Below are 15,352 nucleotides of genomic sequence, written 5' to 3' on the forward strand. Positions count from 1 at the left end.
GAGCATGAGACAATGGAATATAGAATGAAAAAGTTTATCGGAGCATATCAGTTCCATTAAACATTTGAATACATAAAAACATCACATAGTACGTTAATTCAATACAAAAGTTTAAAAGATAATACACTATACTATTGGCCATAACAAGATAAATAACAAATCTAACAATAAAAATCTCACCCAAAATACATAGCAAACCACTCTAAAATCTCCATATGGGTTAAAAGGCCAATAGTTAGGAACATTTTATGTATTCAAAGGATTTCTCAGGTTATTATTTTGTATGAATTTGGTTCATATTCATATAAGATTTTAGGAAGCTTAAATATGCCTATGCTGTAACAGGTGAGCTTGACTTGAGTAAACATAGGAGGGCTGGTCAACATTGTTTAAAGGCCAAAGGCCTAAGAAGTAGGACCAAGAAGTGTTTGGCAAAGGATAGAGTATTTTGGACAAAAGTGGATTAGATGAAGTAAATCCTCAATGTCAGCCATACAATTTTGGCAGATTGAAGTCTTTGCAAGAGACCCCCCCTCCGCCCACCTTGCAGTGATTACATTCAGTATAATGAGGTTAAATCTTGCTTGGGTTAGAAAGACGCTATATTTCTTTTTCTTGACCACAAAAGATAGCCTGGGAACTGATCCTCAGTGAGGAGCACACAACTTCTAACAGAATGCTTCCGTAGTTCAAACTGCTCTCTATCCAGCCGATGACTAGATCCGAAAATAGCATAAACTCATTAATGGCTTTCCAGAGTCTTAAAGTTGGATTGCTGAAATGCAAGAGTCCACCGAGACTTTTGAGATAGCTGCATTTAAAAACAAAATATTGCAATTTGCCATCTGCAAAGACTTTCTGATAAAAGTGAACCAGGGTATCTTTAGAGCATTTTTGTCAGAACCCAACAAGTATGATATAATTTCTCGTATCACTACAACTTTCTCATTCATCCAAACCCTGAGTCACAAGTTTACTAGATCCATCCTTAACGAGTCTCCTATTGGTAAAACGTTCAATTCATTACAAACCGCATAATTTGGGGCTGAAAATGAAAGGCCTATGATTTGTTTGAAAAGCCTATTTTCCTTGTTCTTCTGAAGCCCCATATGCTTGCCCCGAATAGTGCTATAGATTTTGGTTTGGCATTATAGATCTTTGGCGTGATAGGGATTGGTTGTGCTATATATGAGTTTGAAAATCTTTTTATTGCCCCTGTTGCCTGTGCTATCTTCGATATTTGTTTTGTCACATGGGCTTCCCCAGTAATATATTTGTTGAATGTAATGTCTCGATATTCGTAAGATTCTGTTAACGGGAGACGGTTCCCATTAACATACAAATACTGCTATATTTTCTTTGGTGGCTTGCCTGTTGGATGACAAAGTAGGGCAACAGATTTCTAAACATTAATCTGCAAATCTAGGCCTGTCATGAACTCCAAATAAGCATCAGGGAGTTGTTGTAGTGCGTAGGGTGTCCTAGCCAACAAGACAGTAGCATCAGTTTACACGAGAACTGGGATAAAGAGAGAGCCAAAATGTGGAACTTCGGCATTAGCCGTCGCAAGGCATTTATTACACCGTCTGTGTTCAATGAAAACAATAAAGTTGGGAGAACGCAATCCTACAGTACTCTGACCTCCACCAGAAACCATGGCATGCAATGCATGTTAGTACCAGAGCGTACGCAAGCCTTTTTATCCATGTGTAGGCCTGAAAGTATGTTAATTAGCTCCTTCTTGTATTTCATGGAACTGAGACATCAGCAATGTTTACCTCTATTCACTTTATCAAAGGCAGTGTTCGGATCTGTGAATGGCATGTTGATAGACTCTCTACTCAAGCAGAAGGAATGTGCTACCATTAGACTGACGGAAACCTAACTAGTTATCTACCAGGGTCTGCTCGCTTTCTATCCAATTCTGAATTCTGGCAAGACCACTGTACCAATTATTTCTTGCTGTGAATCAATGAACGACATTGGTCCGTATGATATCGGGACATCTCTCAGGCCTTTGTGATAAATAGGGACAATCTCTGCATGTTTCCAAGAAGCCGCATAAGAATTCTGTTCCAAAATTTAGTTTAAAATGATTGTAACTACTGGAGCCCAAAAGAATGAATTGGAACAAAACAAATCAGATGAAATATAATCGTAATTCCTCCATGCTCGTACTCTTAAACCTTTTAAAACATCCCTATATTGAAATCCTGCAGTGCATGTCTTTACTTGGTAGAGATCACCAAAGGACATCTGGATCTTATCAGTGTTCTTAGCCAATTCTTATTTTGCAAATAGTGTGGTGAAATGTTTTACCCATGTGACATCTTGAACGTTGGCCATTCATGAGTTACCTTTACAACGAGGTCTTGGACCATGGTTCAGCATTTTTCAAAAGCCTCTTCAGTTGGAAGCCGAGGCAGCAATTCATCCCAAGATTTCTCATCAAGCTCTCAATTCCTAGCTGAGATAGTCTTTTTAAATGCTGAACATGCAAGGATTATCTGTTGCTTGCTACATGGTGTTCATATGAGAGCTTCACTACGGCACCCTTTTTTCCCTGCACTCTTTATTAAACCAGCTGGCAGACCTCTTGGCCTTACAGTCTGTGACGACGACAAAGCTAGCTTTGATACTCGCAGTTAGCCTTTGATAGTGCTGGAAATCCATTTCTGTCCTTGTTCGTTCTGCCAATATGGCTGAGAAAACCCCATTGTTTTTACAAATAATCTCATTTTGCATCTTATTACTGATGCTAGTATTCCATCGTATTCTTCTTTTATTTCCTGACAGAGCGGGAATAAGAATAAGAATTCTTCTGGTGTGTTCCATCCAATTCTTAGAGATACTGCATAGTAGTCTGTGACTACATCCGAACATACCATAAAGTCATTCATGTCTTTACAGAGTCTTAAATCAATACATATATGTTCTATGGATAATTTACCTAGGCTTTTACTAAAAGTATTTTTCCCTGGGATAGCATTCTCGTGACAACCATTAATCCCCAGTTATTTAACCAACTATAACATTTTGGGCAATTTGCACGCGAACATGAAGCTATTATGGGCAGGGCCGGGATATCAAGTATAGCATCTTCTACAACGTCTCAAGGGCAATCTGGCGGACCATTTCCTATTTTGAGGTTGAAATCTCCACCCAATGTAAGTACACAGTTCTTAATGTCCAATTAGGGTTGTACATAATCCATATTTTGTTTTAGGTTGGTCAAAAAGCAATCTCCCTCATTTTTACCCACCAGGGGCCAGATTATAGAAACTTTGCATCGGTGCAAGTGCAAAATTTGCACAGTATTAGCACTAGGGCAAAGTTTACCATATTTTTGAAAACACTGGGACACATTAAAAAATCATTGCCGTCGACATGTGCAGTTCGGCATAGTAAAAGCACCAGTGCTAAAATTGCGCTAGCAAAGTTTGCCCCAGTGCTAATACTATTCCGTATGAGCACTAGGGCGAACTTTGCCCTGGTGCAAAAATGTAGTGAAAATGGACAGTAAGGTACCCATTGAGAAAACCATATCAACAAGTTAGACAAACTGACAATTGCCAAAACACAATGCCTGAAGAAGCCAAGAAAGTACTAAAGGAAGACGAATGGTGCTGTCACAAGGACCTGGACTTCCTCACATATAGAAGATATGACAACCTGCGAATGATGAAAAGAGATGAAACACCATGGATAAGCAACATCCTGAGTTTAAAGTGAAATGAGTGATGTCAAATGTAAGAAGCTTATGCCATAAGTGTGATGAAGATATGCAGCCAGTTTACATGTGTACATATGCTTGGAACCGCAAGTAAGCTGAGAAATTTGTGTGGCTTGCTAGGCTTAGTAGAAAGATAGATTGCAGCAAGTGCCACCTATACATATGTACCTCAAAAAGGAATATTTTATATAAGTATACTTCCACTGTGCACAAGAGCAGACTCAAGCAAACGTTACTAATGGCTGCAGGAGAGGAGCCCCGCAGCACGACAATCGAAAGCTAAAAGACAAGAAACAAAACTCAGACACATGCAACCGTACCGTGCATCGGCTGACATAGACGAACCGTGGATACGATTTATGAAGCAGAGAGCAGAGTATCCTGTTCAAAGAAGTCAAGATAAGCAGCAGTAGGCAAGTGGTGGGCAGAAAGCTAAATCAAATACACGAATTGCATGGAAAATGAGACAATTTCACAGAGTCTGAAACACCTGACCTGCCAAGCAAGAAGAGTTGGTGCCTTCACACCTACGCGCGGCCTTGTGCCATGCACAGATATCTGAACTCGTCTAGACAGAGATGCATTCTCATGGCCAACCAACAAGAAATAATTGACACATGGCCATTGGGGAGGTGATTGATGATGGAAATGGTTGGGGGAAGGCTGGGAGAGCGGGCAAGCACCCTGCACCTGGCAAACCATTCTGCACACTGCTAAGCCAGTGGAAAAGTACAAGGGGGTTTGGTGCCAAGCCAATCATAATGGACCAAGTAATCTAGAATCCTATAGTTTGTAGAACCAATGGGACGTCGTACTTTTAATGACGTCCATAATAGCTATTCTGAAGCAAGGGCTTAGATGCCCCACCTGACACTGGTTACCCAATCCTGTCACCACGTTACAATAAACAGATACAGTACCTATAGTAAAGTTATCTTCCTATAACCAATAGAATTGCATGCAACATTTTAAGCGTTACACGTCAGTGATGATGAGTTTTTAGTATAAAAGATGTGTTGTGTTTTCTATGAAGTTCATTTAAGCGGGAAGGAAGATCGAGCGGTTGCTGATGTTCACTGAACTTCCCGTTCATTTTACTTGTCATTAAACACACTCCCTGTGCCAAACCATTGAGTTGTCATTATTGATTAGATGCAAGAGTACTAATCTGCATCCCCATCCATCTCACAGGTGCTGCTGCATCATCTTGAAGTGCTATTGGGCAACCCCCAGCTTTATGGGCCAGTTGGGGTCTGGTGCACACTTGGTAGCAGAGGATGGTTGGTTTATCAATTATCAATTAGACAAAAACACCCATTGGCTGTCGACATAAAGTAACTCTAGGTCCTCGGCAATATCAGAATTCCTTTTGCCATCTGGCTAAGCAGACCAAGAAGCTCCCCATAGATAGTGGCTAGAGTAAATTAAAAAACATGCAGGGTGAGGTTTGAAGGAACCTGTGTTTAGCCCATGAACCCCTTCCCACTTCCACGAGCAGCCGATCGAGTGAACAGCAGGAGAGGCGGTAACAAAGGTGGTGATCCGGAGGATCCAGAAAGGAAACATGTGAACGGTGAGTGAACAAGACTGAACGCTTTGGCAAAAAAGTTGCATGTCTTAGAATAAGTAAGGGAAGGTAACGGTGGGAAGCGGGACAAAAGGTAGAGATAGAGTAGAATGGATATGTATAAGGGGAAGGAAATAAAGACTCGAGGGTGACTGAGTAACACATAGAGGATACCAGGAGGGTACCCGAGCATAGAGGAGGATACCAGGAAGATACCTGAGCAGAGAGAGGATACGCTCAAATACCTACACTTAATATAGTTGCTAGAAGAAGCCTGCATCCAAAGTCCTGAATGAAATAGGACAAATTAGGAGACCAAAGTGGTTAAAGATGCTTTTGAAAGGGATGGGCTTACACTCCATGTTGAGGTAATTCATAGGGGCAGAGATCTCTGTAGCCGGCTGGATTCTGTTTAGTCTGTCTTTTCTGTCACATTTGTCTTGTATTTTTCTCTTTCTTTTTCTTTTTCTCGCCAACTTCATAATAAATAAGGACATTTTTGAGGAACGAGCACGAAAATTAGGCGATGGTGTAGCCAAGACACTGGGCCTCATTATGACCCAGGCGGTAGCCATGCCCTTATTAAGGGCATGGCTGCTGCCGGTAATGATTTTTTACTGGAGCCCAGAAAAGGGCAATAACCGGGTCATGCCAACCTTGGTGGACCTGGTAATTGCCCTTTTCTGAGCTTCGGTAAAAACTTATCCCCATTCCCATTGAGCCCCGTAGGGCTCAATGGGAATGTAGAGGATGCTAACAATGGGCCCGTTAATGAGGGGCCTGTTGTTAGCATCCTGGTCTGCTAGCAGCTCTTGCTAAGGATGCCTGGTTTTACCAGACATACTCAGCGGGACCCGCTGCAGACCTCATAATAGGGCTGCCCGGAATTGTACGGTGCCGGTCCCTTACCAGCACCGTACATTCCATGGCCGCCTGGGTTGTAATGAGGCCCACTGTATATTATGATTCGATGATTATTGTTTGAAAAGGAAAAAAATTATTTTGTGGAAAAAAACAGAATTGGAGCTTGCGACGATTGGTGCTCGTTCATATTGTTGATATTGTTTAAGTAATGTAAAATTTGACTAAGTGTTGTGTGAGGAAGAAAAGAGATAATTTTAAGTATGGAAGATGTTACACCGTTGATACACTTGTGCAAACAGTTGCCAAAACATGCACCTAAGCTGAAAAAGTACAGTGCAGAATGGGTTAAGGGAACCGCTAACAAAATATTTATGCCTTGGCACCAGGGCGGGTCACTATCTAAAACGGTCCTGCAACAAATGATGACATATTTGCACGTTACATACACTGGCAAAAAGTTAGACAAATGCCTAGCGAGTTTAGAACTTTGGAAAATGTACCAAGAGGACAAGGAGGAACAGCCGTCCTTAGATTGGATACTTAACGTATGCACAGAGGGGGGTGAGAGCCTTCAGCACCACCTGCACTGCCTGAAACAAAAGGTGAAGTTAGTAAAGACGAAGGATTATACCCGCTAAAGAAATTTAAAGCAGCCACGGGATATAGCAACCCGGCATATGAGTCACCTACGCAAAGTAGTGAAGAAAACCCAGACAAAGATAGAGATAGAGATACTACCTCCAAAGTCCTGCGGGACAAGGAGAGGCGTGAAAAGGAGAAAGGAGACCAGGCACAAAAACGTACAACTCTTGATACCAAGAGAGAGGGCAAAAAATGGAAAGGAGATGAGGATAGAACTGATGAGATAGCATTCACACAGAACGAATGGATGGGAGGTCAGATTCTGTTGAAACTCGATGGTAAAGGCATTGAAGAATTGAGACAAATGGGAGAGCTAGACGATTTTCGAAAAAGTGAGAAGGAAAGGAAAAAGGATTGAGAGACGAAAGGATCACGAGAAGAGACAGGCAGAGACTCAGTCACAAGCAGAGAATAGCCGACAAACAGAGTAGGCAGGAACTATGGAAGATAGGAGAAGCATAACAAAAGATCAGGGAAAGGAGAATAAAAAGCCAAAGGGATGAGGAAATACGAAGGGCCAATGAACAAAGAGATGCAAGGAAATGGGAAGAAGATAGAGTCAGAGAGGAAACACGGAAGCACAGAGGGTTCAATGACGACATAGAACGCAAGCGAAGACAGGAAGCATGAGATCTTGAATATCTGGAAAGAGTGGTTAAAGAACCTGATCCAGTGGTAAACTGGGAGGACATGGTAGAATTCTTTCCCCGAGTACGATTCAGTACCAGGCATGTGGTAGGCAAATATTGAGGATGACTTTGACACCTGAAGCATCGGAGAAACGATTGATAGAATATATGATGAAATGGGGCTAGAACAAGTACCCTAAGGGACAGGAGAGGACTAGCGTCTTGAGAGCACTCAGTTGTATGACACTGAGGACGCCCCTAGAAGTAGTAGAAACATAGAGTGTCCCTAGATAGGTTGACACTAAGTCGGAACAAGGATGATGAGAAGAGTTGCACAAGTTGGGCACAGACAATATCAGATGCAGAAAGAAAGGAATATGAGGAAACGGAAGATGAGAGAAGGTGCGAAAAACGCTTTTCAAGAGGAAGGGGAATAAGATGGTCAGATTCTAGTGAATCTGCACCTAGGGCATCAGAGTCAGCCACGCAATCAGATCGACACGAAGGAGTATTTTACGGTCAGAGGGGGGTGACTCCACCACCCTATGTGAGCCGACTAAGAACATTGCCAGATAGACAGCGATGCAGGACTATCATCCCTGCAGTGGATAGAAAAATTATGAGAGAGGAAAAGGAGTGTCATGTATCACAATTCCCATTGCTCGAGAAAGGAGGAACGAGGCCCCAGTATATCCCATGGCCACACATGGATCGAGAAAAACTGAAAAATACGCTTCCATTGTTAACACCAGGAGCCGGGAAATGGATACATGAGCTGGAAAAGATGACGGGAGGGAACACGCTAGCTATTGGAGATATTAAAGGTCTTTTAATCACTATACTTGGTGATCGAGCTGACAATGTGTAGACACGTGCAGGTTACCCTGGTGTGAGTACAGTTAACACTGCACACGATATAGCTACATTTAACAATTGCAGAGCTGCAGTATGGAAAGCATTACGATTGATATACCCAGATACCTCTGACATGGGAGCTATAATGACACGTAAAATGAAGGAATCGGAAGATCCACTGCTTTACATTCAGAACTTCCAAGACACATGGGTGTTGGAAACACAGGAATCTTGGGGGAAATCTATACCCGTGTTTTACCATATATTATGCCAAGGGCTGCCAGATCAGGTACAGAAGCAGCTCAAGAAATTAGTAGGAATCGAGGCCAAACCGTCGTCTGAAATACAGTTGATCATAGCTCACTGTTGCAGACTACTGCAAGAAAACAATTGCAAAGAAGAGGCTACATGAAAAGCTGAGGAGGCAAAATTAGTGCAGAAGAAATTGTCAAAATATGCCATTGAATGGGCAATAATAACTAGCACAGACGGATCGAACATGCAGCAGGTCAATAATCAACAGGAAATTAGTCAGGGCAATAATGGGTTTCACCCCAGAGGGAGAGGATTTCGGGGAAGAGGATGGCAGAGTAATCAGGGAGGTTTTCAAAACATGCAAAATGGCAATCCGGATATGCCAAATTGGCAAATAATCAGACCACCGCCAATATGTTGGACGTGTGGGATGTCAGGGCATCTAGCTTGCACATGCAGAAGCCAAGGCATGGTGCAAAGCGACTAGGGGACAAGAATAGGAATGGAGAATCCACCTGTGTTTTTTCAGCAAGGTGGAAATGGAGCTGCACAGAATCACACAGTGCAATAGCAAATGCTAGGAGCACAGCAAAGCTCGCAAACTCAGAACTTGATAAGTTATCCACAAGGACAGTCTCAACTTTCGCCGATGCAACTTTCACAGACAACACGTGCAGGACAGGCATCAAACTCTGCAATGAGAGCTAACACTGGTGATGGAGGAAGTCCATTCACGCAGCATGGGACAAAATTATATATGGATTAGGACAGCTCAATGGGAAGCCTGATGTGTTCTATCTTATCAGTGACCCCAGACCATCATGAGGAACCAAGGGTAGATGTCCTTATAGGGGATAAAGAATATTTCTTCTTAGTTGACACGGGTGCAACACGTTTGTGTACACGTGAAGGCAAGTTTTCCTTGTCCGGCGATGCTATTAATACTCAGGGCTTCAAAGGAGCAACATGTCGTGTTCCTTTTACAAAAGAACTTCCAGTCTCTATAGGAGAATGTGACATGAATGTGCCACTGTTATATTCAAGGCAAACCCCAGTAAATATTTTGGGACGAGACCTAATGACAAAGTTAAACATGACAATGTCGTTCACGGAGAAGGGCATAGTATGTTTGACTCCAGGAATGCATTATTTGAATGTATGCAAAATGATTAGAGAATACGCAAGACAATCAGCTATTAGAGCTGTGCCATTGGAACCAGAAATATTAGTGTATGGGATATGCATACTAATGGCAGGGCTACCAGGCCTTGCAGACAAAACCATGAGAACCCCAGATTAATTTCTATTTAGGCCACGAATACCTATGCACGAGAAAAAGGGACAAGTGTTTCCCTTGGCAATACATGCAGCCATAGTGTGGGAGAGAATGGCACTGATCAATGGTTGTGATGATGAAGGCAGTGTAACGCTCACCTGACTCCCACGGAGGCGCTGGCCTGGTTCGCGCTGCTGTGACCTCTTCTAAGGTGATGCGCAGGGTTTGGAAGACGGACTGGACCGGGCCCCCAAATCTGGCTTGTCTGGCTCGCAGAAGTATCCTTCTGTAGGTGAAAATAGGGGATTAACTGTCTGCGGGGTAATGCAATCGGCCTCCCACTTTCCCCTCTCACCCTCCTCGAAACCCTTCTGTGATTCCTCGTAGCATCTCACCTTAGGGTCTTGAAGGATGAGCTCTCCATCCTGCTTCTGATGCAGGGGCGCGTTGGTATCCAGTTACTTCACTGGATTTTCGGATTGGTGAGAACCAAAGTTGCTTGGCTTCCAGGTAAGTTTTTTGATAAGAGGTTCCCCTTGTGTCCATGCATTAATGTACTAATGCTAGTGTCTTTTTCCCCATAGGGGCCGGGGTATGGAATGCCGGGGAACAGGCACCGACCCGAGATGAGAGGTGAAATCCTTGTAGAAATCAGGTAAGTCTTTAATGAGCTTTTTTTGGTAATGTCTTTTCATTCGCTCATTAACGCTGATGTCTCTTTTTCCCCTTGGGAGCCGGGGTCCGGAAATGCCAGGATGCGGCGCGGACCAGAAATGGAGAGGGAATGAATCAACAGGTAAGTCTTAACATGGAGATTTAGCTTTCCTTATTCCCTTCTCTCTCTCACCTTTTGTTCTGGTCTTTTTCTCCCTAGGCGCTGGGGCGTGACTGCGAATCCGGATGATCGCTGCTGAACATGGAGGCGCCCTGTAAAGGTGAGTGGAATGCGGCGCTGCAGCAATCGACGCAATGAGCTTTTAAATAAAAGTCTTCCTTTTCAGGATTGTCGGCGAGATGTCTCCGGGATGCGGTTTTAGCAGGTAAGGACTTTTCCTTCTTCTGTTCTCTTCTTCTCTTCCTTTGCAGGTGATCCAGGATGCTGGCAGGCGTGGCAGAAGTCAGGATGCAGGAGCAGACAAGGTGAGTGTCCAGCTGCTAGATGCAGAACAACGCGAAGCACGTGTGGCTGTTCCGGTGGAGTTTAAATAGCCTTGGAAGAAGTTCCAGGTATGTATCCTTCCTCCAATCAGGTATGTATCCTTCCCCGACCACGCCCGGATGGTAAATTAGTCCCACAGGTAAAGTAGTTCCTTTCAGGCCTCAAGGAGGCCGGGATCCTGCAGCATGGTCTGCATCAGGTGAGTGCACCCAAGCACTCCCATAATGAGCCTGGCGCCTATGGCGCCAGGACTGATGTCTTTTATGAGCCTGGTGCCATAGGCGCCAGGACACTGTCCAAAGGGCCCCTATATGGGGTTGCTGGGTCCTTCCTTGGGGACTGGATGTCCGCTTTCAGGGACGCAGGGCTTGAACCGGCTCCCCGGGAGCGGGCATCATGACAGGCAGACAATGGTGCACAGTAATCGCCATTGAAGAAGGGTACATACTGACTGACGTCACTGATGATGATCTATTTTATGAACAAACAGGTGTAGACGAAACATCAGTTGAGGTAAGTTTCATTTTCTGGGTGAGAATGATCACAAGATAGGTGCCCCAGAGAATGTTGTTGGCGAAAAAAACGTTCTGAATATTTTGATGACGACATGGTCCAGGTGCCTTTCTAAGTATGGACCACAGGCCCCTACGATGTAGGCTTATAGAAAGGAGTCGGAGAGGTAAGGATTAAAATGAAGCCAGGAGCAATTTTGCCAAGAGCACTGAAGTATCCCATGTCTAGGGAAGCAGATGAAGGGATTTTAAAGACAATTTATTCTATGATGGAGCAGGGCATCTTAGTGATGTCAGAGTCATCATGTAATACCGCAGTTTACCCTATCAAGAAATCAAAGGGAGGGTCCTCGAGACTAGTTGGAGATTTACACTCGATAAATGATATTGTTGAGGCCAAGTTCCCTCTAGTCCCTAACCCCTCCACGATCTTATGTAACATACCTGTTGAGGCTCAACAGGGTGATTGACTTGAAAATGCATTTTTCTCAATCCCATTACACAAAGACTCACAAGATTTGACGTCATTCACATTCAGACAGATGCGTCTGAAGAGCATAAGGCTAGCCCAGGGATACTGTGAGTCTCCTTCAATTTTCAACAGAGTCCTCCAAATGCACTTAAGCAACATTGCATTAGAGAGTGTTGTCTTGCTGTATGTGGATGACATTTTAATTTGCAGCACAACAGAGGAAAGATGCAGACACAATTCTATTCAGCTATTGATTACATTGGCTGAGAAAGGATATAAAGTTGACAAAGAAAAGTTACAATATTGTCAGCAAGAAGTGCTGTATATAAGCCAGTTGATCTCGCATGGGGGGAAACGAACTACCCCTGAAAGAACTGAAGCCATAATGAACACAGCCAAGCCACACACGATAAAACAGATGCAGAGTTTTCTAAGTCTTTGCAATTACATCAGGGCATGGGTCTTTGACTACAGCTCATATACTAAGCCTTTGTTACAGGCCCGGAAAAAGGCAAAGGTGATGAAAGAAAAAAATTGAATGGCCTGAGACTATGGGAGAGGGGTTTACTGAATTCAAGAAGGTCATTTGCACCGCACCAGTTTTGGGGATTCCCAATAATGCAGAGGAATTCTACCTGTTCTCACACATGAATAGCAGCTTTATGACGGCAGTACTCACACAGAGAACCACATTGGGGTACAAGCCCCTAGCATACTACAGTGGGAATTTGGACCGAGTAATGAGAGGCCACTTCCCTTGCGAACAGAGTTTAGCTGCCACAGCATTCGCCATAGAGAAAGGTACAACCACTGTGATGGGATGATCAATGGCGCTGTTCGTCGAGCACACACTATTCGCCATTCTAGAGAAACCAAAGAGCACATTGACATTGCAGAGAGCTTCTGCATATGAAGTGATCATATTGAATCCATCGATTAAGATAGTTTGATGCAAAATAGTGAACCCAGCCATGTTCATAGCAGAGCCAGTCACTGAAGGAGAACCGATCCATGACTGTGCAAATTATGAGGAATTCTATGACAGAATTCCCAGGGTGAAAGAAAATGCATTGGCAGAAGGAGAAAATGTCTTAGTTGACGGTTCTTCAAGAATCAATCAAAATGATGGGCAGATGTACACAAGCACTACTGTGGTAAAGCACACAGCAAATGAAGAATTGTGGGTATTTATCAGTTCACGATTACCATCTCATTATTCAGCACAGGCTGCAGAAATATTGGCATTGATACTCGTCATCGAGAATCACACACACCAGGAAGTGAGGGTGTACAGTGACTCCGCCTATGTGACATCAACAGTGCACGCAGGCTTAGCGCGCTGGAAAAGGAGGGGCTACCTCCGAGCGGACGGCACACCAGTGCAGCATGCAGCCCTATTGGATAGGCTCATTAAGGAACTACAACTCCCAGTGGGCATAGCAGTGGTGAAATGCGTCACCCACACGAAGGGGACAGATTTTATCTTACAAGTAAATCAAGCAGCAGGCACAGAGGCCAAGCGTATGGCATCCAAGGGCGAAACTATAAAGGACGTGGAAATAACTGATGTAAATGAAGAAATGATCATTGCACAAAGTGAACCTGAGGGTTATAGTAACATGGGGCAAACGCAGTTAATGGAACTCCAAGGGGAAGCACCACAGGAGGAAAAGAACATCTGGAAGTGGCAAGGGTGTTCTTTTAACCTCTCCGAAAGCTTGTGGCAACAAGACAGCACTGGTAAACTAGTAATGCCTATAGCCCTGTTAAGATTAGCATTGGAACAATTGCATTATCCAGCACACATGTCAAAAGATAATTTAGCAGCAACGGTCGCTGAGGACTGATTTGTACCGAACTTAGCGGAACACGTTGCATTTTTTAGGATGAACAAAATGATCTACCAACAATTCACATATGGGCACACACTAAAAGTAAGTAGAGGAGTCACCCCAAGGCCAAATGGACCTTTTCAGCACTTGCATGTCGATTATGTTGATATGATTCAAGTATGTAACGGGTACAGGTATTTAATTGTTGTGGTGTGTCCATTCTCTAGATGGATAGAAGCAGGTCCATGTACACACTGAGACTCTACCTGTGCGTGTAATTTCTGGTGAGAGAAGTATTTCCCAGGTGGGGAGCATGTGAGGTCATGAGGTCATGAGGTCAGATAATTGGCCTCACTTTGTTAATACAGTCTTCGAACAGATTAGCTTGCTGCTTTATATAAAGCACAGGTTCTCGTCAGCGTATCACCCGCAAGGTAATGGAATATGTGAGAAGCTCAACGGTTTGTTAAAGGAAAGGATAGCCAAGTTGAAGCTTACTCTAAAGAAGGGATGGTTACACTGCCTTCCATTGGCACTTTATGCACTCAGAAACCAGCCTGATCCGACCATCATCTTACGCCGCACGAGATAGCAACAGGCAGAAGGATGCATACTCTGCTGACACCCTGAGACAGAGCTAGATATGATTCCCAGCCAACAGGAGAAATCTTAGGGTCTGAAATGCAAAATTACTTGAATTGCATGACATCTTGTCTTACTGTAATTTCAGGACAACTGCACCGACGACAAAAAGTGTGTAGGGCACCACAGAACCCAGAAGGATATATTTCTACACACTCAGTTCAGAGTTTACGTACACCATACATTTTTCCTGGAGAAACAGTCCTGTTGAGAAACCACACGAGAAAGAAGTGGGACGATCCATGGTTCAACTGACCCTTCAAAGTGGAAGACGTCACTCTATCTGCAGTCAAACTACAAGGATGAAGAGCTTGGATTTTCCTGGGCGACATCAAGCCATACATCAGAGAAGACCGCACCCCAACACGTACAGACTAGGGACAACGGACCACAGCACAGCACGTGCAGACTAGATCCATGATGAGGAAGAAGGACGCATGACCAGCAAAACAAAGATAAATAACTTTTGTGCGAAATTGTGGCTTAAAATTGGACATTTCCCCTGTGCAAAAAAGGGGATAAGGACATAGAACACAGACACTCTGTGCATCCTAGTTGCAGGGTGAAAAAGAAAATTATGCGTACAAGCCACAACATACTTTGTTGACTTTGAACCTTGGACTGAGGCACACTGAAGCCTTGATAAGAAAAGAATATGCCAAAATGTGATCGCGGACACACAAATTAGAAGAAAATACAGTATCTAGACTCATTCAAAACAGGAGCTTTGTTTGGACACACTTATTATGCCCCAGAGCAGCGGCATCACTAAAGATGTTCTGAATTACTTTGACTGAGTATTGATGTCATACCCGTCACTAGTGGGAAGACTCACTAGCATCACTGAATTTCTCCAAGACCCTGAATATGAAAAGACAATAAGAAGGCTGCTCACCGTGATTGCTGAGCAGTTC

This window comes from Ambystoma mexicanum, chromosome 3q (genome assembly GCF_040938575.1).
Source record: "Ambystoma mexicanum isolate Mex_15411 chromosome 3q, UKY_AmexF1_1, whole genome shotgun sequence".
In the NCBI taxonomy this organism is placed as follows: Eukaryota; Metazoa; Chordata; class Amphibia; order Caudata; family Ambystomatidae; genus Ambystoma; species Ambystoma mexicanum.